This window comes from Bufo bufo, chromosome 4 (genome assembly GCF_905171765.1).
Source record: "Bufo bufo chromosome 4, aBufBuf1.1, whole genome shotgun sequence".
Classification (NCBI taxonomy): Eukaryota; Metazoa; Chordata; class Amphibia; order Anura; family Bufonidae; genus Bufo; species Bufo bufo.
The window spans coordinates 557,957,837-557,985,048 of NC_053392.1; positions in this window are offsets into that span (position 1 = coordinate 557,957,837).

Consider the following 27,212-nt stretch of genomic DNA (forward strand, 5'->3'; position numbering starts at 1 on the left):
CTGCTATGACATGAAGACAGATTCTGCGCTGACATAAGGCCAGATTCTCTGTTACGGGACCTCTCTCCTCTGCCTGGGTGCCTGGGCCTAAATGTGTGACAGTGGCCTGTTCCAGTGGTGGGTGACGTGAAGCCTGATTCTCTGCTATGACATGAAGACAGATTCTGCGCTGACATAAGGCCAGATTCTCTGTTACGCAACCTCTCTCCTCTGCCTGGGTGCCTGGGCCTAAATGTGTGACAGTGGCCTGTTCCAGTGGTGGGTGACGTGAAGCCTGATTCTCTGCTATGACATGAATACAGATTCTGCGCTGACATAAGGCCAGATTCTCTGTTACGGGACCGCTCTCCTCTGTCTGGGTGCCTGGGCCTAAATGTGTGACAGTGGCCTGTTCCAGTGGTGGGTGACGTGAAGCCTGATTCTCTGCTATGACATTAATACAGATTCTGCGCTGACATAAGGCCAGATTCTCTGTTACGGGACCGCTCTCCTCTGTCTGGGTGCCGGGGCCTAAATGTGTGACAGTGGCCTGTTCCAGTGGTGGGTGACGTGAAGCCTGATTCTCTGCTATGACATGAAGACAGATTCTGCGCTGACATAAGGCCAGATTCTCTGTTACGGGACCTCTCTCCTCTGCCTGGGCCTAAATGTGTGACAGTGGCCTGTTCCAGTGGTGGGTGACGTGATGCCTGATTCTCTGCTATGACATGAAGACAGATTCTGCGCTGACATAAGGCCAGATTCTCTGTTACGGGACCGCTCTCCTCTGTCTGGGTGCCGGGGCCTAAATGTGTGACAGTGGCCTGTTCCAGTGGTGGGTGACGTGAAGCCTGATTCTCTGCTATGACATGAAGACAGATTCTGCCCTGACATAAGGCCAGATTCTCTGTTACAGGACCGCTCTCCTCTGTCTGGGTGCCGGGGCCTAAATGTGTGACAGTGGCCTGTTCCAGTGGTGGGTGACGTGAAGCCTGATTCTCTGCTATGACATGAAGACTGATTCTGCGCTGACATGAAGCCAGATTCTCTGCTATGGCATGAAGAGACTGATTCTCTGCTGACATGAAGCCAGATTCTTTGCTATGGCATGAAGAGACTGATTCTCTGCTGATGTGAAGCCAGATTCTCTGCTATGGGAACTCTGTCCAATTGATATTAGTTCATTTTTATTTTTTTAATTTTAATTTTAATTCATTTCCCTATCCACATTTGTTTGCAGGGAATTTACCTACATGTTGCTGCCTTTTGCAGCCCTCTAGCTCTTTCATGGGCTGTTTTACAGCCTTTTTAGTGCCCAAAAGTTCGGGTCCCCATTGACTTCAATGGGGTTCGGGTTCGGGACGAAGTTCGGATCGGGTTCGGATCCCGAACCCGAACATTTCCGGGAAGTTCGGCCGAACTTCTCGAACCCGAACATCCAGGTGTTCGCTCAACTCTAGTGATGAGCGAGCATGTTCGGCTGAATACTGGTTCGATTCGAGCATCGCTATGCTCGGCACATGGCGGTACTCAGCCGTGTACCACATGTGCTCGAGCGCCATGCTCAAGTCTCCTTCCTGAACGTTTCGCGGTTGCTAAGCAGCCAAAAAACGTGCAGGTAAGTACTGCCATCACTGTAATGCCAGTAGCCATGTTGGTTGCTGGCATTACAGTGATTGACTGGCCGGAACGTGTCATCGGGTGCTATATAGCACCCGATGACACGTGCTCGGCTCAGTCATAGTCAGGGAAAGCAGAGGGTAGGAAGAGAAAGTCAGTGTAGGGAGCAAACTTCTCCGTTATTATTCGAACAAAGCTTTTCAAAGACCCCAAAGTCCTTTTAAGGACTACTGTGTGTGTGTTTGAAAGCAGCAAGACATTTTTCTTTAATACCTATTAGTGACATATACTGTACATCATTCACAGACTGTGTCTTTTTGAGTAAATTCAAATAATCAGCGCCACATTTATTGTCTATAGTGTGCGTTTAATACACATCCGTGACATATACAATACTCCATCCGAAAACTGTTTCTTTAGGTCAAATTCCAATAATCTGGGCCTAATCTAGTGTCCATAGTGTGTGGCTCTCTGTGACATATACAGAACGCCATCCAAAAACTGCTTCTTTAGGGCAAATTTAACTAATCTGGGCTTAATATAGTGTCCATATTCTATGGGTTTCTGTGACATATACTGTCCTGCATCCGAAAACTGAGTTTGTATTGCAAATTCCAAAAATCTGGGCCTAATATAGTGTCCATAGTGTGTTGTTTTCTGTGACATATACAGTATGCCATCCAAAACCATATATTTTTTTTAGGGCAAATTTAACTAATCTGGGCCTAATATAGTGTCCATATTCTGTGGGTTTCTGTGACATACTGTCCTGCATCCAAAAACTGTGTCTTTAGCGGACTGTAAAACATTCTGCACCACATCTAGTGACAAAACCATTAATATGAAGAAGGTGAGCACTAAGGGATGGGGAAATGGGCGTGATGTTGATGGTGCATGCAGAGGCAGTGGCCCTGGGCGTAATGAAACTGTGCCTGCTGCCAGTGCACCATAAAGAAAAAAATATAAAACATCCACCATACCCAGCTTGATGTCCAACTTAGCTGAGCGGCGCAGGGCACCACCCTCTCTTCCACCAAGTCCAGTCTCTGTAGCCAAGAGTCTGGTCAACCGATTCCTCACTCTGATCATCATTGCCCAAGAGTGATCCCACACTCAGATATTCCGAGGAGCTCTTTCCAGTGCACTATTACATTTGGCCCTCGCGCCCAGCACGCTTGAAGAAGGACCTGAGATATTGTGCCCTGATTCCCAACCTCTTGAGCCTTCACAGTCTCAAGAAGATGACGGTGGTGAACGGCGATCATTCGTTCATGAGGTGGATGATGATGATACACAGTTGTCAATCACTGAGGTTGTGGTTAGGTCAAGTCAGGAGGATGAGCAGAGTGAGGAAGTGGAAGAGAAGGTGGTTGAGGTCACTGACCCAATATGTGAAGGTGAAAAGCCAAGCAAGGACAGCAGTACAAAGGGCCAGGGATCCGCAGCACCACAACAGGCTGGAAGAGGCAGTGGGGTTGCAAAAGGGAGAAGTCGGCCCACACCAAACAGGCCCGCAACCATTACACCTAGCACCCCTATGCGTAAATCTACCTTGCCAAGGGGTAGGTGTTCCCTAGTATGGCGATTTTTTGATGAAAGTGCAGACTAAAAAAGAGTGGTAGTTTGCAACCTGTGAAGGTACCAAAATGAGCCGGGCGTGAACACTAGCAACCTCACCACCACCAGCATGATCCGCCACATGGCATCCAAGCACCCTAGTAAATGGGCTGAATGCCTGGGTCCACAATCTGGGTCTGCGGGTCACACCACTGCCTCCTCTTCCCCTGTGTTACGCACTGCTGGCCAATCCCCTGTAGAAGGCACAGGCCCGGATGCCCCTCGCTCTGCACCTGGACATTCGCATGAACAGTCAGCAACAACATTCACTTCTCTGTCCCAGCGCAGCATCCAAATGTCCATAACACAGTCATTTGAACGCAAGCGCAAATACCCACCCACAGGCCATAGCACTAAATGCGCAACTTTCCAAATTACTGGCCGTTGAAATGTTGCAATTTAGGCTTGTGGACACTGAGGCCTTCCGGAGACTGATCTCGGCGGTTGTCCCTCAGTACGCAGTCCCCAGTCGCCACTATAACAGCTACAGAGGGTAGTACCCATGGAACTTTATTATTTAATTCCATCTGTTCAGCGTGGATGGGCAGAAAAGGAGGATGAGGAGATGGAGAGTCATCCTGATGTCGACATCGACGTCTTGCCTGTTGGTACTCGGGCCACATGGCTGACTTCATGTTCGTCCGCCTTTCCCGCGACCCTCACGTTATACGCATTTTAGATAACACGGATCACTCGGTGTTCACCCTTCTCGACCCCCGCTACAAAGAGAACTTCTCATCTCTAATTTACTGTGGTGGAGAGGAGGAGTAAAATGGTGCAATACCAGAAGGTACTTGTTGAGAGATTGCTCCAAAATTTTCCATCTGACAATGCGGCTGGCAGTGTCCGTACTTCCTTAGGCAACCGAGGAAGGGAGACAAAAGGAAAACACAACAGTTCCAACAAAGGCAGGGCAACACTCTCCAAGGCATGGGACACTTTCATGACACCCCGCCAGCAACCTGCAGTGCGGCCTAGTGGTACAAGGAGGGAAAAGTTTTGGAAGATGGTGAAGGAATACATAGCAGACCGTGTCAGTGTCCTAAATGATCCCTCAGTGCCTTACAACTACTGGGTGTCCATGCTGGACACGTGGCACGAACTTGCGCTCTATGCCTTGCCTGCCCTGCCGCCAGCGTTTTGTCTGAACTTGTATTTAGTGCTGCTGGTGGCATTATAACAGATAAGCGTATCCGCTTGTCCACTGGCAATGCTGACAGGTTAAAAATTAACAAGGCCTGGATTGCCTCTGACTTCTCAACTCCACCAGAGGAGAGCTGAGCTGATGATGAACATAAAGGCAAATTCAATCTATCATTTATAATGTACTCAATCTACTGTAGTGTATTCCCATGCACCTTTTCCACCACAAAAAAAGAGTATATGGTTGAATCTTGTTTTCGCCTCCTCATCCAGATTGTATAAATTCCCTTCACTCAAATTTTTTTAATAGGGTCAGCTCAACTGCAGGCCCTCAACTCAAATTTTTTTCATAGGGTCAGCTTAACAGCATGCACTCGCATATAATGTTTTAGAGCGTCAACTCACCTGAAGGCTCTCGCAAATAATGTTTAAGAGCGTCAGCTGAACAATATGCACTTGAAAATAATGTTTTAGAGCGTCAGCTCACCTAAAGGCACTCGCAAATAATGTTGAGCGTCAGCTGAACAACATGTACTCGCATATAATGTTTTAGAGCGGCAGCTCACATGCAGACACTCACATATAATGTTTTACAGAGTCAGCTCACCAGCAGGCACTTGCATTTAATGTTTTAGAGCATCAGCTCACCAGCAGGCCCTCGCCCCTAATGTTTTAGAGGGTCAGCTCAGCAGCAGGCCCTCACATAAAATGTTTCACAGTTTCAGCTCAATTGCAGGCCCTCATATATAATGTTTTACAGGGTCAGCTCACCTACAGGCCCTCGCATATAATGTTTTACAGGCTCAGCTCAACTGCAGGCCCTCGCATATAATGTTTTACAGGGTCAGCACAACTGCAGGCCCTCGCATATAATGTTTTACAGGGTCAGCTCAACTGCAGGCCCTCACATATAATGTTTTAGAGCGTCAGCTCACCAGCAGGCCCTCGCCCCTAATGTTTTAGAGGGTCTGCAAAGCAGCAGGCCTTTGCATATAATGTTTTACAGGGTCAGCTCAACTGCAGGCCCGCGCATATAATGTTTTACCAGGTCAGCACAAATGCAGGCCCTCGCATATAATGTTTTACAGGGTCAGGTCAGGCCCTCACCTAAAATCTTTTACAGGGTCAGCTCAACTGCAGGCCCTCACCTACAATCTTTTACAGGGTCATCTCACCTTCTGATGACGACAGCGAAGTCTTGCCTGTTGGTACTCTGGTACACATGGCTGACTTTATGTTAGGTTGCCTTTCCCACGACCCGCGCGTTATACGCATTCAAGAAAATACGGATTACTGGTTGTTTACCCTTCTCGACCCCCGCTACAAAGAGATCTTCTCATCTCTCATTCCTCTGGTGGATAGGACAAGCAAAACTGTGCTATACCAGAAGGTCCTTGTTGAAAAATTGCTTCAAAGTTGATAGGGCAGATATCCAAATGGATCGTCGCTAGAGTTGAGCAGACACCTGGATGTTCGGGTTCGGCAGCTTCGGGTTCGGGTTTCAGACCAGAACTTGACCCCGAACCCCATTGAAGTCAATGGGGACCCAAACTTTTGGGCACTAAAATGGCTCTAAAATAGTCCTGGAAAGGGCTAGAGGGCTGCAAAAGGCATCAAAATGTGCTTAAGAGCATAACAACTGTTCTGCAAAGAAATGTGGATAGGTAAATGACTTAAAATAACAGAAAATACGGAAAAATAAAAAATAACAATCTGGATCTAGGCGTAGGAGGATGAGGAGGCGGTGGATGGGTGGATGTGGCGGTGTAGGTTGACATGGCGGTGTAGGTGGAAGCGGCGGTGAAGGAGGAATAGGTAGCCAACACTGATTTGTGTTATTTTTTATTCTTAAATTGGGGTATCCCCCCAAAATATTGGGACATATAACAAAAAAAAACTAAGAATAAGTGCACTTGAGTACAAGAATGGATGGTTGAGGCTAGTATAAATGTATATTCTGCACAAGGTACGGACAAGTCCTGTGGGATCCATGCCTGGTTCATTTTAATAAACGTAAGCTTGTCCACTTTGGCTGCGGCCTGTGATAATGCTCTCTGCCATACTAAACACACGTTCACACTATACACTGGCTGCAGGGCAGGTCAGCACCTTCAAGGCTGACAAAGCTTTTCCTCATTTTGGCCATGCTAACCCTGCCTTCTCAGGTGCTGGTGGTGCCCCAGCTGCGTTGGCGACCTCTTCCTCCTCCTCTGCCTTCGCCTTGTGCTTCCACTGTGCCCCCGCTGTCAGGTGGGAATCTTCCGATCAGTAACAGATGTTTTCACTAAATTTAGTTCCTTGTCAGCAATGCAGAGCAGGGGTTCATTCACGGCAAAAGGGGGTTCTTGTCACCCAACGATAGAACAGAGGATTATGAGAGATTTAAGCCCCTGTCAGCAATGCAGAGCAGGGGTCCATTAACGGCAAAAGGGGGTTCATGTCACCCAGTAATACAACAGAGGATTTTGAGAGATTTAGTCCCATGTCACCCAGGCACAACAGGGGTTTATTCACGGCAAAAGGGGGATAATGTCACCCAGCAATAGAACAGAGGATTTTGAGAGATTAAGGCCCCTTTCACCCAGGCACAGCAGGGGTTCATTCACGGCAAAAAGGGGATCATGTCACCCAGCAATACAACAGAGGATTTTGAGAGATTTAGGCCCCAGTTAACCGAGCCCAGCAGGGGTTCATTCACGGCAAAAGGGGGTTCATGTCACCCAGCAATACAACAGAGGATTTTGAGAGATTTAGGCCCCTGTCAGCAATGCAGAGCAGGGGTTCATTTGCGACAAAAGGGGGATCATGTCACCCAGCAATACAACAGAGGATTTTGAGAGATTTAGGCCCCAGTCACCCAGGCCCAGCAGGGGTTCATTCACGGCAAAAGGGGGTTCATGTCACCCAGCAATACAACAGAAGATTTTGAGAGATTTAGGCCCCTGTCACCCAGGCACACCAGAGGTTCATTCACGGCAAAAGGGGGATAATGTCACCCAGCAATAGAACAGAGGATTTTGAGAGATTTAGGCCGATATCAGCAATGCAGAGCAGGGATTCATTAACGTCAAAAGGGGGTTCATATCACCTAGCAATACAACAGAGGATTTTGAGAGATTTAGGCCCCTGTCACCCAGGCACAGCAGGGGTTCATTCAAGGCAAAAGGGGGATCATGTCACCTAGCAATACAACAGAGGATTTTGAGAGATTTAGGCCCCTGTCAGCAATGCAGAGCAGGGATTCATTCACGGCAAAAGGGGGTTCATGTCAACCAGCAAAAGAACAGAGGATTTTAAGAGATTTATGCCCCTGTCAGCAATGCAGAGCAGGGGTTCATTCATGGCAAAAGGGGGTTCATGTCACCCAGCAATAGAACAGAGGATTTTGAGAGATTAAGGGACCTGTCAGCAATGCAGAGCAGGGGTTCATTCATGGCAAAAGGGGGTTCATGTCACCCAGCAATACAACAGAGGATTTTGAGAGATTTAGGCCCCTGTCAGCAATGCAGAGCAGGGGTTCATTCACGGCAAAAGGGGGTTCATGTCACCCAGCAATAGAACAGAGTATTTTGAGAGATTTAGGCCCCTGTCAGCAATGCAGAGCAGGGGTTTATTCACGGCAAAATGGGGTTCATGTCACCCAGCAATAGAACAGAGGATTTTGAGAGATTTAGGCCCCTGTCAGCAATGCAGAGCAGGGGTTCATTCACGGCAAAAGGGGGTTCATGACACCCAGCAATACAACAGAGGATTATGAGAGATTTAGGCCCCTGTCAGCAATGCAGAGCAGGGGTTCATTCACGGCAAAAGGGGGTTCATGTCACCCAGCAATACAACAGAGGATTTTGAGAGATTTAGGCCCCTGTCAGCAATGCAGAGCAGGGGTTCATTCTCGGCAAAAGGGGGTTCATGTCACCCAGCAATAGAACAGAGTATTTTGAGAGATTTAGGCCCCTGTCAGCAATGCAGAGCAGGGGTTCATTCACGGCAAAATGGGGTTCATGTCACCCAGCAATAGAACAGAGGATTTTGAGAGATTTAGGCCCCTGTCAGCAATGCAGAGCAGGGGTTCATTCTCGGCAAAAGGGGGTTCATGTAGCCCAGCAATAGAACAGAGTATTTTGAGAGATTTAGGCCCCTGTCAGCAATGCAGAGCAGGGGTTCATTCACGGCAAAATGGGGTTCATGTCACCCAGCAATAGAACAGAGGATTTTGAGAGATTTAGGCCCCTGTCAGCAATGCAGAGCAGGGGTTCATTCACGGCAAAAGGGTGTTCATTTCACCCAGCAATAGAACAAAAGATTTTGAGAGATTAAGGCCCCTGTCAGCAATGCAGAGCAGGGGTTCATTCACGGCAAAAGGGTGTTAATGTCACCCAGCAATAGAACAGAGGATTTTGAGAGATTTAAGCCCCTGTCAAAAAGGAACAGCAGGGGTTCATTCACGGCAAAAGGGGGTTAATGTCACCCAGCAATACAACAGAGGATTTTGAGAGATTTAGGCCCCTGTCAGCAATGCAGAGCAAGGGTTCATTCACGGCAAAATGGGGTTCATGTCACCCAGCAATAGAACAGAGGAGTTTGAGAGATTTAGGCCCCTGTAAGCAATGCAGAGCAGGGGTTCATTCAAGGCAAAAGGGGGTTTATGTCACCCAGCAATAGAACAGTGGATTTTGAGAGATTTAGGCCCTGTCAGCAATGCAGATCAGGGGTTCATTCACGGAAAAAGGAAGTTCATGTCACCCAGCAATACAACAGAGGATTTTGAGAGATTTAGGCCCCTGTCAGCAATGCAGAGCAGGGGTTCATTCTCGGCAAAAGGGGGTTCATGTCACCCAGCAATACAACAGAGGATTTTGAGAGATTTAGGCCCCTGTCAGCAATGCAGAGCAGGGGTTCATTCTCGGCAAAAGGGGGTTCATGTCACCCAGCAATAGAACAGAGTATTTTGAGAGATTTAGGCCCCTGTCAGCAATGCAGAGCAGGGGTTCATTCACGGCAAAATGGGGTTCATGTCACCAAGCAATAGAACAGAGGATTTTGAGAGATTTAGGCCCCTGTCAGCAATGCAGAGCAGGGGTTCATTCACGGCAAAATGGGGTTCATGTCACCCAGCAATAGAACAGAGGATTTTGAGAGATTTAGGCCCCTGTCAAAAGGAACAGCAGGGGTTCATTCACGGCAAAAGGGGGATCATGTCACCCAGCAATACAACAGAGGATTTGGAGAGATTTAGGACCCTGTCAGCAATGCAGAGCAGGGATTCATTCATGGCAAAAGGGGCTTCATGTCACCCAGCAATAGAACAGAGGATTTTGAGAGATTTAGGCCCCTGTCAGCAATGCAGAGCAGGGGTTTATTCACGGCAAAAGGGTGTTTATGTCACCCAGCAATAGAACAGAGGATTTTGAGAGATTTAGGCCCCTGTCAACCAGGAACAGCAGGGGTTCATTCACGGCAAAAGGGGGTTCATGTCACCCAGCAATACAACAGAGAATTTTGAGAGATTTAGGCCCCTGTCAGCAATGCAGAGCAGGGGTTCATTCTCGGCAAAAGGGGGTCCATGTCACCCAGCAATAGAACAGAGTATTTTGAGAGATTTAGGCCCCTGTCAGCAATGCAGAGCAGTGGTTCATTCACGGCAAAATGGGGTTCATGTCACCCAGCAATAGAACAGAGGATTTTGAGAGATTTAGGCCCCTGTCAGCAATGCAGAGCAGGGGTTCATTCACGGCAAAAGGGTGTTTATGTCACCCAGCAATAGAACAGAGGATTTTGAGAGATTTAGGCCCCTGTCAACCAGAAACAGCAGGGGTTCATTCACGGCAAAAGGGGGTTCATGTCACCCAGCAATATAACAGAGGATTTTTAGAGATTTAGGCCCCTGTCAGCAATGCAGAGCAGGGGTTTATTCACGGCAAAAGGGGATCATGTCACCTAGCAATTCAACAGTGGATTTTGAGAGATTTAGGCCCCTGTCAGCAATGCAGAGCAGGGATTCATTCACGGCAAAAGAGGATTCATGTCACCCAGCAATAGAACAGAGGATTTTGAGAGATTAAGGCCCCTTGTCAACCAGGCACAGCAGGGGTTCATTCACGGCAAAAGGGGGTTCATGTCACCCAGCAATGCAACAGAGGATTTTGAGAGATTTAGGCCCCTGTCAGCAATGCAGAGCAGGGGTTCATTCACGGCAAAAGGGTGTTCATGTCACCCAGCAATACAACAGATGATTTTGAGAGCTTTAGGCCCCTGTCAGCAATGCAGAGCAGGGGTTCATTCTCGGCAAAAGGGTGTTCATGTCACTCAGCAATACAACAGAGGATTTTGAGAGATTTAGGCCCCTGTCAGCAATGCAGAGCAGGGGTTCATTAACGGCAAAAGGGGGTTCATGTCACCCAGCAATACAACAGAGGATTTTGAGAGATTTAGGCCCCTGTCAGCAATGCAGAGCAGGGGTTCATTCACTGCAAAAGGGGGTTCATGTCACCCAGCAATAGAACAGAGGATTTTGAGAGATTTAGGCCCCTGTCAGCAATGCAGAGCAGGGGTTCATTCACGGCAAAAGGGTGTTCATGTCACCCAGCAATAGAACAGAGGATTTTGAGAGATTTAGGCCCCTGCCACCCAGGCACAGCAGGGGTTCATTCACGGCAAAAGGGGGATCATGTCACCCAGCAATAGAACAGAGGATTTTGAGATATTTAGGCCCCTGTCAGCAATGCAGAGCAGGGGTTCATTCACGGCAAAAGGGGGATCATGTCACCCAGCAACAGAACAGAAGATTTTGAGAGATTTAGGCCCCTGTCAGGGACTGACGAAGGAGCCCGATAGGCTCTGAAATGCGTCGGAAGTTTTTGTCCCACGGAGGCTCCAGTACTTTCAACTGTGACGTCACCGACAGTGGTTTCCCGGGCAACGAAATCACAAGCTCCCTCGCACTGCGCATGCTTCCGGTCGGGGCAGTGCTGTTGCTAGAAGGTGAGCAAGGAGGACACTCCTATTTAAAGATATATCTACAAGGATAAAGGAAAAAAGAAAAGAACCATGTACCAGCGGGAGAAGAGCGCCATACAATCACCAGACAGAAAGGGGAATAAAGTGGGAGAAGTACAAGGTACGGACCGCAACACTATTATTAAAGCTTGCATTCACTGCTTATTACTTTCTCTGACAAAGATATTAGTTATATACACCTCAGTACAGCCCACTACTATATACCATCCTCTTCTTAAAATTCCAGGGACAGATACTAATATATTAAGTAAACTCCAGTGGGATTAGCTGTTTAGCTTGTTTGCCAGCGCCGATGTCTCATATCACCTACGGGTGATACACTAGTGATATATGTTCATTTTTTTAAGGAGGACAACAGTTCCTTGATAGACACTGAGCAGCGGAATCTCCCTACACAGGTAGATCTACAATTCTAAACAACGGAAGCGCAAGGGGGTCCCTTTTTATCAAAAAATGGTGAAATGTCACCCGACAATTGAAAATAAGAATTTTTTCATTTTAGGGCACTAAAATTGGCACTTTTTTTAATTAAAATGGCTCTAAAATAGTCCTTGAAAAGGCTAGAGGGATGAAAAAGGCAGTAATTGTGCTTAAGAGCATGGCAACTGCTCTGCAAACAAATGTGGATAGGGAAATAACTTAAAATGAAATAAAATAACAAAAAATTGCAAATTATTAACCTGCAACTCAGAGAAGGAGGTGGATATGGAGTCGGAGGTTGAGGAGGCGGTGAATGTGGTGTTGTAGGTGGAGGCAGCAATGGAGGAGGAACAGGTAGCCAACAATGTTTTTTTTTATTTTTTATTGGGGTAGGTAGCCCCCAAAATATTGGGGATAAATAAAAAAAAAGTATTGGATTCGCAAATGATAGGTCGCACTACTGTATGAGTGATCCCGGATGGGTGTTCTCAGCCCACAGATTCACTCAATCTATAAAGCAAAAAATATTCAAAAGAAAGGGCTGGGCACTCGCTCTATCTGGTAGCCGTGGTACTTTATTTAATAATATAAATAAGATGTTATATTAAAAAACATATATTAAAATTCAAATACATACACAAAACTTATTAAAATAGTACCTACAATCTATAATCACTGAAACACAATGGGTCTTTTGAATACCATTGTGTTTTAGTGATTATAGATTGTAGGTACTATTTTAATGAGTTTTGTGTATGTATTTGAATTTTAATATATGTTTTTTAATATAACATCTTATTTATATTATTAAATAAAGTACCACGGCTACCAGATAGAGCGAGTGCCCAGCCCTTTCTTTTGAATATTTTTAAATAAAAAAAAAGAAAACAAAGAATCATTGCACTTGACTTGAGTACAAGAATGTATGTTTGATAGTGGTATAAATGTCTATTTTGCACAAGGTACAGACAAGTCTTGTGGGATCCAAGCCTGGTTCATTTTAATGAACGTGAGCTTGTCCATGTTGGCTGTGGACAGGCGGCTGCGTCTGTCTGTAATGACGCCTCCTGCTGTGCTAAATACATGTTCAGAGAGTACACTCGCTGCAGGGCAGGCCAGCACCTCCAAGGTATACAGGGCAAGCTCTGGCCATGTGGAGAATTTGGAGACCCAGAAGTTGAATAGGGCAGAACCATCAGTCAGTACATGTAGTCGTGTGCACAGGTACTGTTCCACCATGTTGTTCAAATGCTGCCTCCTGCTAACACGCTCCATATCAGCAGTTGGGGCCGGTTGTTGCGGCGAGGTGACAAAGCTTTTCCACATGTCGGCCATGCTAACCCTGCCTTCTGAGGTGCTGGCGCTGACACAGCTGCGTTGGAGACCTCTTCCTCCTCCCCTGCCTTCGCCTTGTGCTTCCACTTGTCCCCCGGCGTCATTCGGGAATGCTATCAGGAGCGCATCTACCAGCGTGCTCCTGTATTTGCGCATCTTCCAAACACGCTCCAGTGAGGGAATTAAGGACTGCACATTGTCTTTGTAACGGGGATCCAGCAGGGTGGCAACCCAGTAGTCCGCACACGTTAAAATGTGGGTAACTCTGCAGTCGTTGCGCAGGCACTGCAGCATGTAGTCACTCATGTGTGCCAGGCTGCCTAGAGGTAAGGACAAGCTGTCCTCTGTGGAAGGCGTATCGTCTGCATCCTCCGTATCCCCCGAGCCACGCACCAGTGATGGTCCCGAGCTGCGTTGGATGCCACCCCGCTGTGAACATGCTTCATCCCCATCCTCCTCCTCCTTCTTATCCTCCTCCTCCTCATCCTCAGGTAGTGGGCCCTGGCTGGCCAAATTTGTACCTGGCCTCTGCTGTTGCAAAAATCCTCTTTCTGAGCCATTTCTAAAAGACTGGCTTGAAAGTGTTAGAGATGACCCCTCTTCCTCCTCCTCATCCTGGGCCACATCCTCTTCCATCATCGCCCTAAGTGTTTTCTCAAGGAGACATAGAAGTGGTATTGTAACGCTAAAAACGGCGTCATCGCCACTGGCCATGTTGGTGTAGTACTCGAAACAGCGCAACAGGGCACACAGGTCTCGCATGGAGGCCCAGTCATTGGTGGTGAAGTGGTGCTGTTCCGCAGTGCGACTCACCCGTGCGTGCTGCAGCTGAAACTCCACTATGGCCTGCTGCTGCTCGCACAGTCTCTCCAGCATGTGCAAGGTGGAGTTCCACCTGATGGGCACGTCGCATATGAGGCGGTGAGCGGGAAGGCCGAAGTTACGCTGTAGAGCAGACAGCCGAGAACGCCGGAAGCGTGCACAGACGGCCCGCACTTTATGCAGCAGCTCAGACATGTCGGGGTAGTTGTGAATGAATTTCTGCACCACCAAATTCATCACATGCACCAGGCAAGGGCTTGAGGCTCACTGGCAGCAACCACTCGTCGGTCTGTTGTTCTATACCCCGGCACAACTCCTGCACGGTGTGGGGCCTGTCCCCCAAACACATCAGTTTCAGAACGGCCTGCTGACGTTTACCCCTGGCTGTGCTGAAGTTGGTGGTGAAGGTCTGTCGCTGACCGGATGAGGAGGTGGTAGAAGAGGAGGAGGAAGCTGAGTAGGAATAGGAGGCAACAGGAGGCAAAGAATGATGCCCTGCGATCCTTGGCGTCGGAAGGATGTGCTCCAAACAGCTCTCCGCCTGGGGCCCAGCCGCCACTACATTTACCCAGTGTGCAGTTAGGGAGATATAGCGTCCCTGGCCGTGCTTACTGGTCCACGTATCTGTGGTTAGGTAGACCTTGCCACAGATGGCGTTGCGCAGTGCACACTTGATTTTATCCGATACTTGGTTGTGCAGTATATGAGAGGGTTTTTTCACCCCAGTATGCCAAAGCCGTATTTCTGTCCTAAATGTGACAGTGACTTATGCACGTGTAATCTCAGATATGCAGTATATTAGAGGGTTTTTTCACCCTAACCAAAAAGCTGTATTTCTGTCCTAAATGTGACAGTGACTTATGCACGTGTAATCCCAGATGTGCAGTATATTAGAGAGTTTTTTCACCCTAACCAAAAAGCTGTATTTCTGTCCTAAATGTGACAGTGACTTATGCACGTGTAATCCCAGATGTCCAGTATATTAGAGGGTTTTTTCACCCTAACCAAAAAGCTGTATTTCTGTCCTAAATGTGACAGTGACTTATGCATGGGTAATCACAGATGTGCAGTATATTAGAGGCTTTTTTTTACCCCAGTATGCCAAAGCCGTATTTCTGTCCTAAATGTGACAGTGACTTATGCTCGTGTAATCCCAGATGTGCAGTATATTAGAGGGTTTTTTCACCCTAGCCAAAAAGCTGTATTTCTGTCCTAAATGTGACAGTCACTTATGCACATGTAATCCCAGATGTGCAGTATATGAGAGGCTTTTTTCACTTCCCAATGCCAAAGCCGTATTTATGGCCTAAATGTGACAGTGATTTATGCAAGTGTAATCCCAGATGTGCAGTATATTAGAGGGTTTTTTCACCCTAACCAAAAAGCTGTATTTCTGTCCTAAATGTGACAGTGACTTATGCACGTGTAATCCCAGATGTGCAGTATATTAGAGGGTTTTTTCACCCCAGTATGCCAAAGCTGTATTTCTGGACTGCAGATAGCCTATGCTGGTGCACTATTGTTGCATAAAATGGCTGCCGATCATGTATTGATATTGACTAACTGAAGAAAAAAAAGTTTGTTTTCAGCAGTAGTTGGCTCAGGGCAGGCTTAAAAAAATTGTGCACTGCACCCACAAAACACTTTTTCTGTAGATCGCTGAGTGCATAAACCAGTTCTTGATAAGATTTCTCCCTGATCTCTCCCTCACAGCAGCTGCAGCCTCTCCCTACACTAATCCGAGCAGAGTGATGGGCGGCGCTACGTGACTCCAGCTTAAATAGAGGCTGGGTCACATGCTGCAGTTGGCCAATCACAGCCATGCCAATAGTAGGCATGGCTGTGGTGGCCTTTTGGGGCAAGTAGTATGACGCTTGTTGATTGGCTGCTTTGCAGCCTTTCAAAAAGCGCCATAAAAATCGCCGAACACCGAACCCGAACTTTTACGTAAATGTTCGGGTTCGGGTCCGGGTCCCGAAAACCCTAAAGTTCGGTACGAACCCGAACTTTACAGTTCGGGTTCGCTCAACTCTAATCGTCGCCATCATGGGGACGTGCAATCGCCTAGAAGTTATTTACAGTCAACAAAGTGGCAGTAGGCCCTCACCTACAAGTCAATTCTCAGTAGCCAAGAGTCTGGTCAACACAATCCTCACCATGATGGCACACTGGGTGAACGTTTTGGAGGCCGGGAGCAGTCGTCTGCTGGCACCAGACTTGCCCTCCAATAGATCCTCGTTAACAGAAAGTGTGCTCATTCCAATAACATGGCCGCATAGGAGTGCTGTATTGTTATTTATTGTCACTACCTCCCTGAGTCGGGAGTGGGTAATTGCCGCGCGCTTGCTGCCTTCCTTGGATTCTTTTACTTTAGTAACTTGACCCACCCTCTCTGGGTGGTTCACAATTATGGAAAAAAAATGGGCAAGGCAACAACAGCCAATCAGATTTCAGCCATTGACTTCCCTTGGATGTGGTATCCCTTTCTCAAGCTTCCTCTCCGGCATCGAACCATGATTCCCCATTACCCGTGATCACCATGGTAGGCGCAGAAAAGAACATCGAAAGTTGATAGGGCAGACATCCAAATGGATCGTCGCCGTCACGGGGACGTGCAATTGCCCAGAGGTTACCTAGAGTCACCTATGCGGCAGCAGGCCCTCGCCCCTAAGGTTTTAGATGGTCAGATCAGCAGGCCCTTGCGCCAAATGTTTTTGAGAGTCACCAGCAGGCCATCAATCATTATTTTTCAAGGGTGTGTATGATGCCCTTCTTTATGTGTAATAAAGGGTGTATTGGAGTGCCTTGTAATTTTTGGCAGCCCTTTCACTTAGTGCATAGCCTTTATGAGTGTAGGAGTCCCACTACCTGAACAATTGTACCACAATGTGAATGAGGCCCTCCTTTATGTGATATACAAGCTGTTTCGGAGTGCCTCTTGCTTGTAATTTTTTGCAGCACTTGCACTTTATATACAATTGAATATACTGGAAAGAATGTTTCCTAACAATTTTTCCTGTAAAATTTATTTTTTGGGGGGTTTTGTGCGTATTTTTGTCAGTCTGTAAAAGTGGCGTACAACTCGGACAACATGGTTCCCAGCATCGACCTGAGAGTCAAAGATGCATCCAGACATCATTCCCATGCTGTTTCCGATCCATTTCGTTGGTGTTCCTGTCACTTTCTGACTCTTTCCGAAGGACCAGGCACCCTCCCCTCTTCAGAGCTGGGGGTGCCTGGTTGTCTCCCATTGACTTCCATTATACTCGGGTGCTCGGCCGAGCACACGAATATAGAAATGTGTTCGGGCTGAACACCCTAATACTTTGGTGCTCGATCATCACTAAATAACATAGCTGATATTCATGATACTTAGTTTTATTTTGGGCAAAATATATTCAAATCATCAAGAGACACGCAGATTTCTCTCCATGCCTACATTTATAGAAACTGAGCTCATAGTTGCCATGGTATTGGGTTGAGGCAGACTGAGTAGTCAGAAGTCATACAAAAGCAAATGAAGACACAGGGTCAGAGAAAAGAAAACCTTCCCTCCCTTGCAGAAGATGACTTCAAAGAAGAAAAACAAAACGAGCGTCACTCACCAAATGTGAAAAGTACGCTTTAATCCATAGCAGGAGGGGGGTGCATAAGGTGCAAACACAGCATAAGCAACAGCCGTTTCTTCTGGCTTTCCACCATTGGCGGGGTCACGGCACGTACAAATGTGCACAGGAGGCCGCGTCATCGCAGTAATTACTTAATCGACACCTGAAGTTCCACAACGGGCAGCAGGGATTCTTAATTGATAGCGAGACCCCTTCATTGGTGTAAAGTGCATGTGCAAATAAAAACAATACATATACGAAAATACAGTTAATGCGAAAATACTTCGTTACAAAAATACACTCATATCTATTTTTTCATTTAATCCCAAAGGACCCATTGCATCTGTGCGTAGGATCCATTTAGTTTCTCTTCTCAGAAGCTCCCTCTCTCTGTCTCCACCTCTCTCTGTGCAGTTAACTATTTCAAGACCGGCTAAGGTTAATACACTGGGATTTCCATTATGTACCCTGTTCACATGATCTATTAACCGCGGGACCCCCTTTCCTCTTTTCAAGGAGTTAAGGTGTTCGCGAAATCTTTCAAATAGACAGCGGATGGTTTTACCAATGTAGAAGCATCCGCATCTACATAGGATGATATAAACCACAAATTTGCTGCGGCAGGTAATGAGTGGAAAAACTTCATGTTCTATCCCTGCAACAGAGATCACTTGTAATTGGGAATTAAAGTTGCAGAAGGAACAGCTTCTGCACCTTTTATTCCCTTTTGGTCTCTGTTCAGACAGCCATGTACAGCGTTTTTTTCTAAAATGGCTGGTTACTACTTGGTCACGTATTGTGTGACACCTTCTAAACGCTATCACTGGTTTCGTATCTTTTAGTTGTTGTAATGATTCATCCCTCACTAGGGTGCTCCAGTTTTTGCCTATGACCTGTTTTATTTTTTCGGCCATGGGACTAAATTTAAAGGAGAAGGCAAAGGGTGGGGGAGATTTGATGGTGGTTTTACCCTCCCTCAATTCTGTCTGGTGTACTCTTGATGCTTTATGCATGGCTTGATTCAACAAATCCGAGGGATAACCTCTGTGTCTCAGCCTATCATGCAGATCTAGCGCCTGTTTTTCATAGCTCAATGGGGTAGTATTGATCTGCGCAAGTCGTCTAAATTGGCCATATGGCACTGATTTTTTCACTGAGTTTGGGTGGTAACTCGAGAAATGGAGGAGGGAGTTGGCGGCGGTAGGGTTCCGAAATCCCTCCGTCACCAACTCCCCCTCCACCACAGACACCACTACATCCAGAAACTCCCAAACTGGTAAGTGAACCGCATATTCATGTCGTTCTGTACATTCAGATATTCCACAAAATCCCGAAACTTTGCCTCATCGCTGGACCATATAATAAAAATATCGTCCACGAATCTATGATAGGCATGTATGTGTTTCAAAAATGGGTTGGAAATCGAATACACAAAACGATCTTCGAACCGGGCCAAGTACAGATTGGCGATTGTACACGCCACTGGGGTACCCATCGCGGTACCGACCATTTGTTTATACCAAGAATCCCCAAACATGAAGGCATTGTTAGTGAGAATTAATTTCAGGCCCTCTGTGATGAACATCTTGAAGTCCTCACTTCTATCTGTATTATGTAGGACTTCCATCACAGCCGCAATGCCCCCATCTTGAGGGATCCGGGTATAGAGACTCTCCACATCGAGGGACACCAGTTGAAACTCCTCCTGCCACTGAACATCAGTCAGTGACCGGAGGAGGTCCGACGTGTCCCTCAGATGTGAGGGTATCATCCTTACAATAGGTCTTAAAAGCCAATCTATATACCTGGACAACGGTTCAGTCACCGACCCAGTCCCAGAGACAATAGGTCTCCCCGGGGGCTGGGTCAGTGACTTATGGATTTTAGGTAAAAAATACCAGGTGGGGCGTCTCGGGAAAGTGGGAAGCAGTTTTTCTGCCTGTTGACGTGATAGTACATTTTTTTCTACATAGGTGTACAAAAACCTTCTTAGAGTATTCTGGATTTTCCAAGTGGGGTCTGCGGTCAATCTCTCATACACCTGTCCATCATCCAATTGTCTCAGTGCTTCAGAGACATAGTACGACCTGCTCAGTATAACTATATTACCCCCCTTGAGACACAGAGGTTATCCCCCGGATTTGTTGAATCAAGCCATGCATAAAGCATCAAGAGTACACCAGACAGAATTGAGGGAGGGTAAAACCACCATCAAATCTCCCCCACCCTTTGCCTTCTCCTTTAAATTTAGTCCCATGGCCGAAAAAATAAAACAGGTCATAGGCAAAAACTGGAGCACCCTAGTGAGGGATGAATCATTACAACAACTAAAAGATACGAAACCAGTGATAGCGTTTAGAAGGTGTCACACAATACGTGACCAAGTAGTAACCAGCCATTTTAGAATAAAACGCTGTACATGGCTGTCTGAACAGAGACCAAAAGGGAATAAAAGGTGCAGAAGCTGTTCCTTCTGCAACTTTAATTCCCAATTACAAGTGATCTCTGTTGCAGGGATAGAACATAAAGTTTTTCCACTCATTACCTGCCGCAGCAAATTTGTGGTTTATATCATCCTATGTACAGTAGATGCGGATGCTTCTACATTGGTAAAACCATCCGCTGTCTATTTGAAAGATTTCGCGAACACCTTAACTCCTTGAAAAGAGGAAAGGGGGTCCCGCGGTTAATAGATCATGTGAACAGGGTACATAATGGAAATCCCAGTGTATTAACCTTTGCCGGTCTTGAAATAGTTAACCGCACAGAGAGAGGTAGAGACAGAGAGAGGGAGCTTCTGAGAAGGGAAACTAAATGGATCCTACGCACAGATGCAATGGGTCCTTTGCGATTAAATGAAAAAATAGATATGAGTGTATTTTTGTAACGAAGTATTTTCGCATTAACTGTATTTTCGTATATGTATTGTTTTTATTTGCACATGCACTTTACACCAATGAAGGGGTCTCGCTATCAATTAAGAATCCCTGCTGCCCGTTGTGGAACTTCAGGTTTCGATTAAGTAATTACTGCGATGACGCGGCCTCCTGTGCACATTTGTACGTGCCATGGCCCCGCCAATGGTGGAAAGCCAGAATAAGCGCACATACGCGCGAAACGGCTGTTGCTTATGCTGTGTTTGCACCTTATGCACCCCCCTCCTGCTATGGATTAAAGCGTACTTTTCACATTTGGTGAGTGCCGCTCGTTTTGTTTTTCTTCTTTGAAGACATTTTTGCATATTTACTGCTGCTATAGGCTGAGCACCACCGAAAAGCATCCTGCCCTGGTATCGCTATCCAGATATACTAGAGGTTTGGTGTAGTGCCACTGATCTACTTTTTCTATATTTTTGATACTTGCAGAAGATGAAGCATAACCTGGTCAGGAAAGTTTGTCTTAAGTTCTTTCTTCACCAACATCTACAAACTGCCGCATAAGGGCTCTTTCACACTTGCGTTGTCCAGATCCGGCGTGTACTCCATTTGCCGACCGCCCGCCGGGTCCGGAAAAACGCAAGTGAACTGAAAGCATTTGAAGACGGATCCGTCTTCAAAATGCGTTCAGTGTTACTATGGCAGCCAGGATGCTATTAAAGTCCTGGCTGCCATAGTAGTAGTGGGGAGCGGGGGAGCAGTATACTTACAGTCCGTGCGGCTCCCGGGGCGCTCCAGAATGACGTCAGAGCGCCCCATGCGCATGGATGACGTGATCCATGCGACACGTCATCCATGCACGTGGGGCGCCCTGACGTCACTCTGGAGCGCTCGGGGAGCCGCACGGACGGTAAGTATACTGCTCCCCCACTCCCCACTACACTTTACCATGGCTGCCAGGACTTTAGCGTCCCGGCAGCCATGGTAACCACTCTGAAAAAGCTAAACGTCGGATCCGTCAATGCGCCGAAACGACATTTAGCTTAAGGCCGGATCCGGATTAATGCCTTTCAATGGGCATTAATTCCGGATCCGGCCTTGCGGCAAGTGTTCAGGATTTTTGACCGGAGCAAAAAGCGCAGCATGCTGCAGTATTTTCTCCAGCCAAAAAACGTTCCGGTCCGGAACTGAAGACATCCTGATGCATCCTGAACGGATTTCTCTCCACTCAGAATGCATTAGGATAAAACTGATCAGGATTCTTACGGCATAGAGCCCCGACGACGGAACTCTATGCCGGAAGAAAAGAACGCAAGTGTGAAAGAGCTGTTAAACAGATTTGTTGCAGACAGTCATGTGTCATATAATGTTACCCGGCCTTACATAGTTCAAGTAACCCAGCTTTCCCAGGACCATGAAAAACAAATATGCATAGCAATGACTAGTGATGAGCGGCAGGTCCCATATTGGAATTCGCAATATTTCACGAATATTTTGTCAAATATTCGTGATATATTCACTATATTCGTGAATTCGTTATATTCGTGCAATGGGTTTTTTATCGCGAGAACTCGTCATTGAAATATTCGTGTTTGCATGCGCATATACGTGCGTGGCTTAGTCTCGTGAGCGTTTTCAAAGATTTGGTTGTGACTTGTGAAGTTGTCTGGAAAAAATGGTCGGGAGTAATTTTACTGACGCCGAGTTAGATCTCATCATCACTGTAAGTAATTCAAGATTACAGCACTGTAATGTTCTATCACATGCTTGTTATTTTAATGTATTTATATGCAGCTAAAGTGTTCCTAAATATTCGTGATTTTGAAAATTATTACTAATATTTTCGGAATACATTCAAATTGACATTTTATCTTGTTTTAGTAGATATACAGTACATGATTTGGGGCAATAAGTATTGTTGTGACTCACAACAATTCTTATTGCCCCAAATCATTAATATCTACTCAAACATGATAAAATGTCAATTTGAATGTATTTCGAAAAAAATTATTTAAGAGGGCCTGCGGGTGAGCTGAAAAATTATATGAGAGGGCATATATACGATGGCATTATATGCGAAGAATAAGCATGTTGATATGATGGAAGAGGAGGAGGAGGAAAAGAAAAGGAAGATTCATCCATATACCCTTTTTTGTGGTGGAAGGGGTGCATTGGAATACAGAATATTTAGTACATTATAAACGCATTTAAAGTGCCTTTGTTCATCCGCTTTCCTCTGGTGGAGTCGAGAAGTCAGGGGCAATCCAGGCCTTGTTCATTTTTATAAGAGTCAATCTGTCAGCATTTTCAGTTGACAGGCAGATATGCTTATCTGTTATAATGCCACCAGAAGCACTAAATACCCGCTCAGACAAAACGCTGGCTGCAGGGCAGGCCATCACCTCCAAAGCGTAGTGCGCCAGTTCGTGCCACGTGTCCAGCTTGGACACCTAGTAGTTTTAAGGCACTGAGGGATCATTGAGGACGCTGACATGGTCTGTTATCTATTCCTTCACCATCTTCCAAAAATTTTCTCTCCTTGTGGCAGTAGGCCGCACATCAGGGTGAGGGTGCTGGCAGGGTGTCATGAAACTGTCCCAAGCTTTGGAGAGTTTGCCCTGCCTCTGTTGGAACTGCTGTGTGTTCCCCTTGTCTCCCGTCCTCGGTTGGCCAAGAAAGTACGGACTCTGCCGCCAGCGTTGGCAGATGGAAAATTTGGACGCATTTTTCCAACAAGGATCTTCTAGTATTGCACCATTTTGCTCGTCGTCTCCATCAGAGGAATGAGAGATGAGAAGTTCTCTTTGTAGCGGGGTAGAGAAGGGTGAACAACCAGTAATCCATGTTGTTTAAAATGCGTATGAAGCACGGGTTGCGGGAAAGGCAGCCTAACATGAAGTCAGCCATCTGTTCCAGAGTACCAACAGGCAAGACTTCACTTTTGTCATCAGGAGGATCACTCCCAATCTTCTCATTCTCTTCCTCCTCTTCTGCCCACCCACGCAGAACAGATGGAATTAAAGTTCCATGGGTACTACCCTCTGTAGCAAAGGCAACTGTCTCCAGCAATTCCTCCTCCTCCTCATTGTCCAATTCGCACTGAGAAGACGAACTGTGCGTTATCTGACTATCACCCTGTGAAATGTCCTCCCCCATTTCCTCGTCTGCCGCATTCAGAGCGTCGTCCTTAATTATGAGCAGCGATCGTCTGAGTAGACACAGCAGTGGAATGGTTACGCTGATAATAGTGTTATTGCCACTAACCATCTGTGTGGATTCATAAAAAGTTTTTTAAACCTCACAGAGGTCTGACATCACTGCCCACTCCTCGCTTGTGAATAGTGGCAGTTGACTCGAAAGGCAACAACCATGTTGCAGCTGGTATTCCACAACTGCACTCTGCTGCTAACAAAGACTGGCCAACATGTGGAATGTAGAGTTCCAGCTCATGCTCACATCGAACAACAGTCGGTGAGCTGGAAGCCGCAAGAGCTGCTGCAGCGTTGACAGACCGGTAGGGTTGAGCGAACCCGAACTGTAAAGTTCGGGTTCGTACCGAACTTTAGGATTTTTGGACCCGAGACCCGAACCCGAACTTTTCAGTAAAAGTTCGGGTTCGGGTTCGGTGTTCGGCTATTTTATGGCGCTTTTTAAAAGGCTGCAAAGCAGCCAATAAACAACTGTTTAACTGTCTGTGCCCTTAGAAGCCATCACAGCCATGCTTACTAATGGCATGGCTGTGATTGGCCAGTGCAGAATGTGACCCAGCCTCTATATAAGCTGGAGTCATGTAGCTCTGCACATCACTCTGCTGTGCTTAGTGTAGGGAGAGGATGCTGCTGCTGTGAGGGAGAAAATAGGAAAGAATCTTTAATCAGAAGTGCTTGTTAACTCAGCGATTAACCTAGATTTAGTTTTGTGGGTGCAGTGCACAATCTTTTTACCCTGCCCTGAGCCCTGTGACACGGCCATTTTATGCAAGCTCAGTGCACCAGCACAGCATATGTGCTTTTGTGACATTCAAATCCAAGCTTGAAATACTGCAATAATAATCTGTGTTTAAAAAAAAACACCCATTTTTGGCAATATCCTACATCTGGTGCATTTGCAGCATTTGTCAGTGTGAAATAGAAGCTTGCAATACTTCAATTATTTTCTGGGTTTTAAAAAATCACCCATTTTTTGCAAGACTCTACATCTGGGGCCTTTGCAGCATTTGTTAGTGTGAAATCCGATCTTGAAATACTGGAATAAGTTTCTGTGTTTAAAAAACACCCATTTTTGGCAATACACTTAATCTGGGGCCTATGCTGCATTTTTTTTGTGTGAAATGCGAGCTTGAAATACTGCAATAATAATCTGGGTTTAAAAAAACACAAATTTTGGGCAAAAAAACCTTTGCTGCATCTGTCAGTGTGAGATACACGCGTTAAATACTGGTGCTCTATTCTGTTATTAAAAAAATACCCATTTTGGGCAAAATACTTAATTTTGCACCCTATGCTGCATTTGTTAGTGTGACATACAAGCTTGAAATACTTAAACATTTTCCTGGGTTTAAAAAAAACAATTTTGGACAAAAAACTAAATTTGCAGCCTTTGCTGCATCTGTCAGTGTGAGATACACACGTTAGATACTGGTGTTTTATTCTGCTTTTAAAAAACACCCATTTAGAGCAAAGTACTTAATATTGCAGCCTTTGCTGCATCTATCAGTGTGAGATACACGCATTAGATACTTGTGTTCTATTTTATTATTAAAAAAATACCCATTTTGGGCAAAATAATAAATCTGTGGCCTTTGCTGCATCTGTCAGTGTGATATACACGCGTTAGATACTGCTGTTTTATTCTGTTATCAAAAAAACACCCATTTTGGGCAAGATCCTAAATTTAAGAAATATAAGGAGAGCATCAAATAAGGGACGTGGCCCCGGTCGTGGTGCTGCTGGTGGAGCTCCTGTTGCAGGGAGAGGACGTGGTCGATCTGTGCCAGCTACACGCACAAGTGAAACATCTTCCTCAGGTGCGAGTAGGCGACAGAACCTTCAGCGTTATTTGGTCGGGCCTAATGCGGCTCTACGAATAGTGAGGCCAGAACAAGTACAGGCGTTAGTAGATTGGGTTGCTGACAGCGCCTCCAGTTCCTTTACATTGTCTCCTACCCATTCTCCTGCTGAAAGATCAGAGTTGGCACCTGCAGCCGATGTCCATCAGTATTTCACTTCACCCCTTTGCAAATCAGCCAAGCAGTCTGAGCCCCAAGTCATGCAGCAGTCTCTTCTGCTTTTTGATGACTCTGCTAGCAGGGTTTCCCAGGGCCATCCACCTAGCCCTGCCCCAGAAGGGGGAGAGATTGAGTGCACCGATGCCCAACCACTTATGTTTCAAGATGAGTACATGGGAGGACCACCGTAGCACATCTCGGATGATGACAAAACACAGGTGCCAACTGCTGTGGATTTCGAAAGTGTGCAGACCGACAATAAAGGCAGGGGTGAAGACTGGGTGGAAGATGATGTGAAGGACGATGAGGTCCTCGACCCTTACATGGAATCAAGGTCATGCGAGTGACCTGTGTAGTTCGGAGGAAGAGGCGGTGGTCGCACAGAGCCACCAGCACAGCAGAAGAGGGAGCAGGGTGCAAAAGCGGAGCGACCGTTCCCTAGACAGTACGACTGCTACTGCCCACTGCAGCAAGCGACCGAGCACACCAAAGCCAGCTCCAAGGAGTTCCCTGGTGTGGCAGTTCTTCAGACAATGTGCTGACGACAAGACACGAGTGGTTTGCACGCTGTGCAATCAGAGCCTGAAGTGAGGCATAAACGTTCTCAACCTGAGCACAACCTGCATGACAAGGCATCTAAGAGCAAAACACGAGCTGCAGTGGAGTAGACACCTCAAAAACCAAAAAAAGGTCTCTGGCTCCTCCGGCATCCTCTTCTGCTGCAGTCTCGGCCTCTTCATCCACCTCTGAAGTGACAGTGCCACCTGCCACCCTGCAAACTGAGGATTTGCCAGCAACACCACCACCTGGGTCACCAAGCATCTCCATAATGTCCCACGGAAGCATTCAGCAATCCATCTCGCCAACAATGTAACGGAAGAGGAAGTACCCCCCTACCCGCGATCCCTGGCTCTGAATGCCAGCATTTCAAAATTACTGTCCTTTGAAACGCTGTCATTCCGTCTGGTGGAGACGGAGAGTTTTAATAGCCGTATGGCGGTGGCTGTCCCACAGTACGTCGTGCCCAGCCGCCACTACTTTTCCAGGCATGCCATCCCTTCCCTGCTCAACCAAGTGGGGATAAAATAAGGTGTGCACTGCGCAACGCCATCGGTGGCAAGGTCCACCTAACTACGGATATGTGGACCAGTAAGCACAGTCAGGGACGTTATATCTCCCTAACAGCAAACTGGGTAAATGCAGTGGCGGCTGGGCCTGAGGCGGATAGCAGTTTGGCGCATGTCCTTCCACCTTTGAGGATTGCAGGGCGCTTCAGTTTGCCTTCTGTTGCTTCCTCCTCCTACTCCTCTTCCTCATCCTCTACTGGCTCCTCATCCTGTCAGCGTAACACCTTCATCACCAACTTCAGCACAGCCAGGGGTAAATGACAGTAGTGATGAGCGGGAGGTGCCATATTCGATTTCGATGAAATTCGCGAATATTCGCTAGAATATTCGTTTCATATTCGTCGAAATCGAATATTCGTCATTTTTCTAGTTATCGCAATTAATATGCGATTTAAATAATCGCATATTGCGATTATAACTT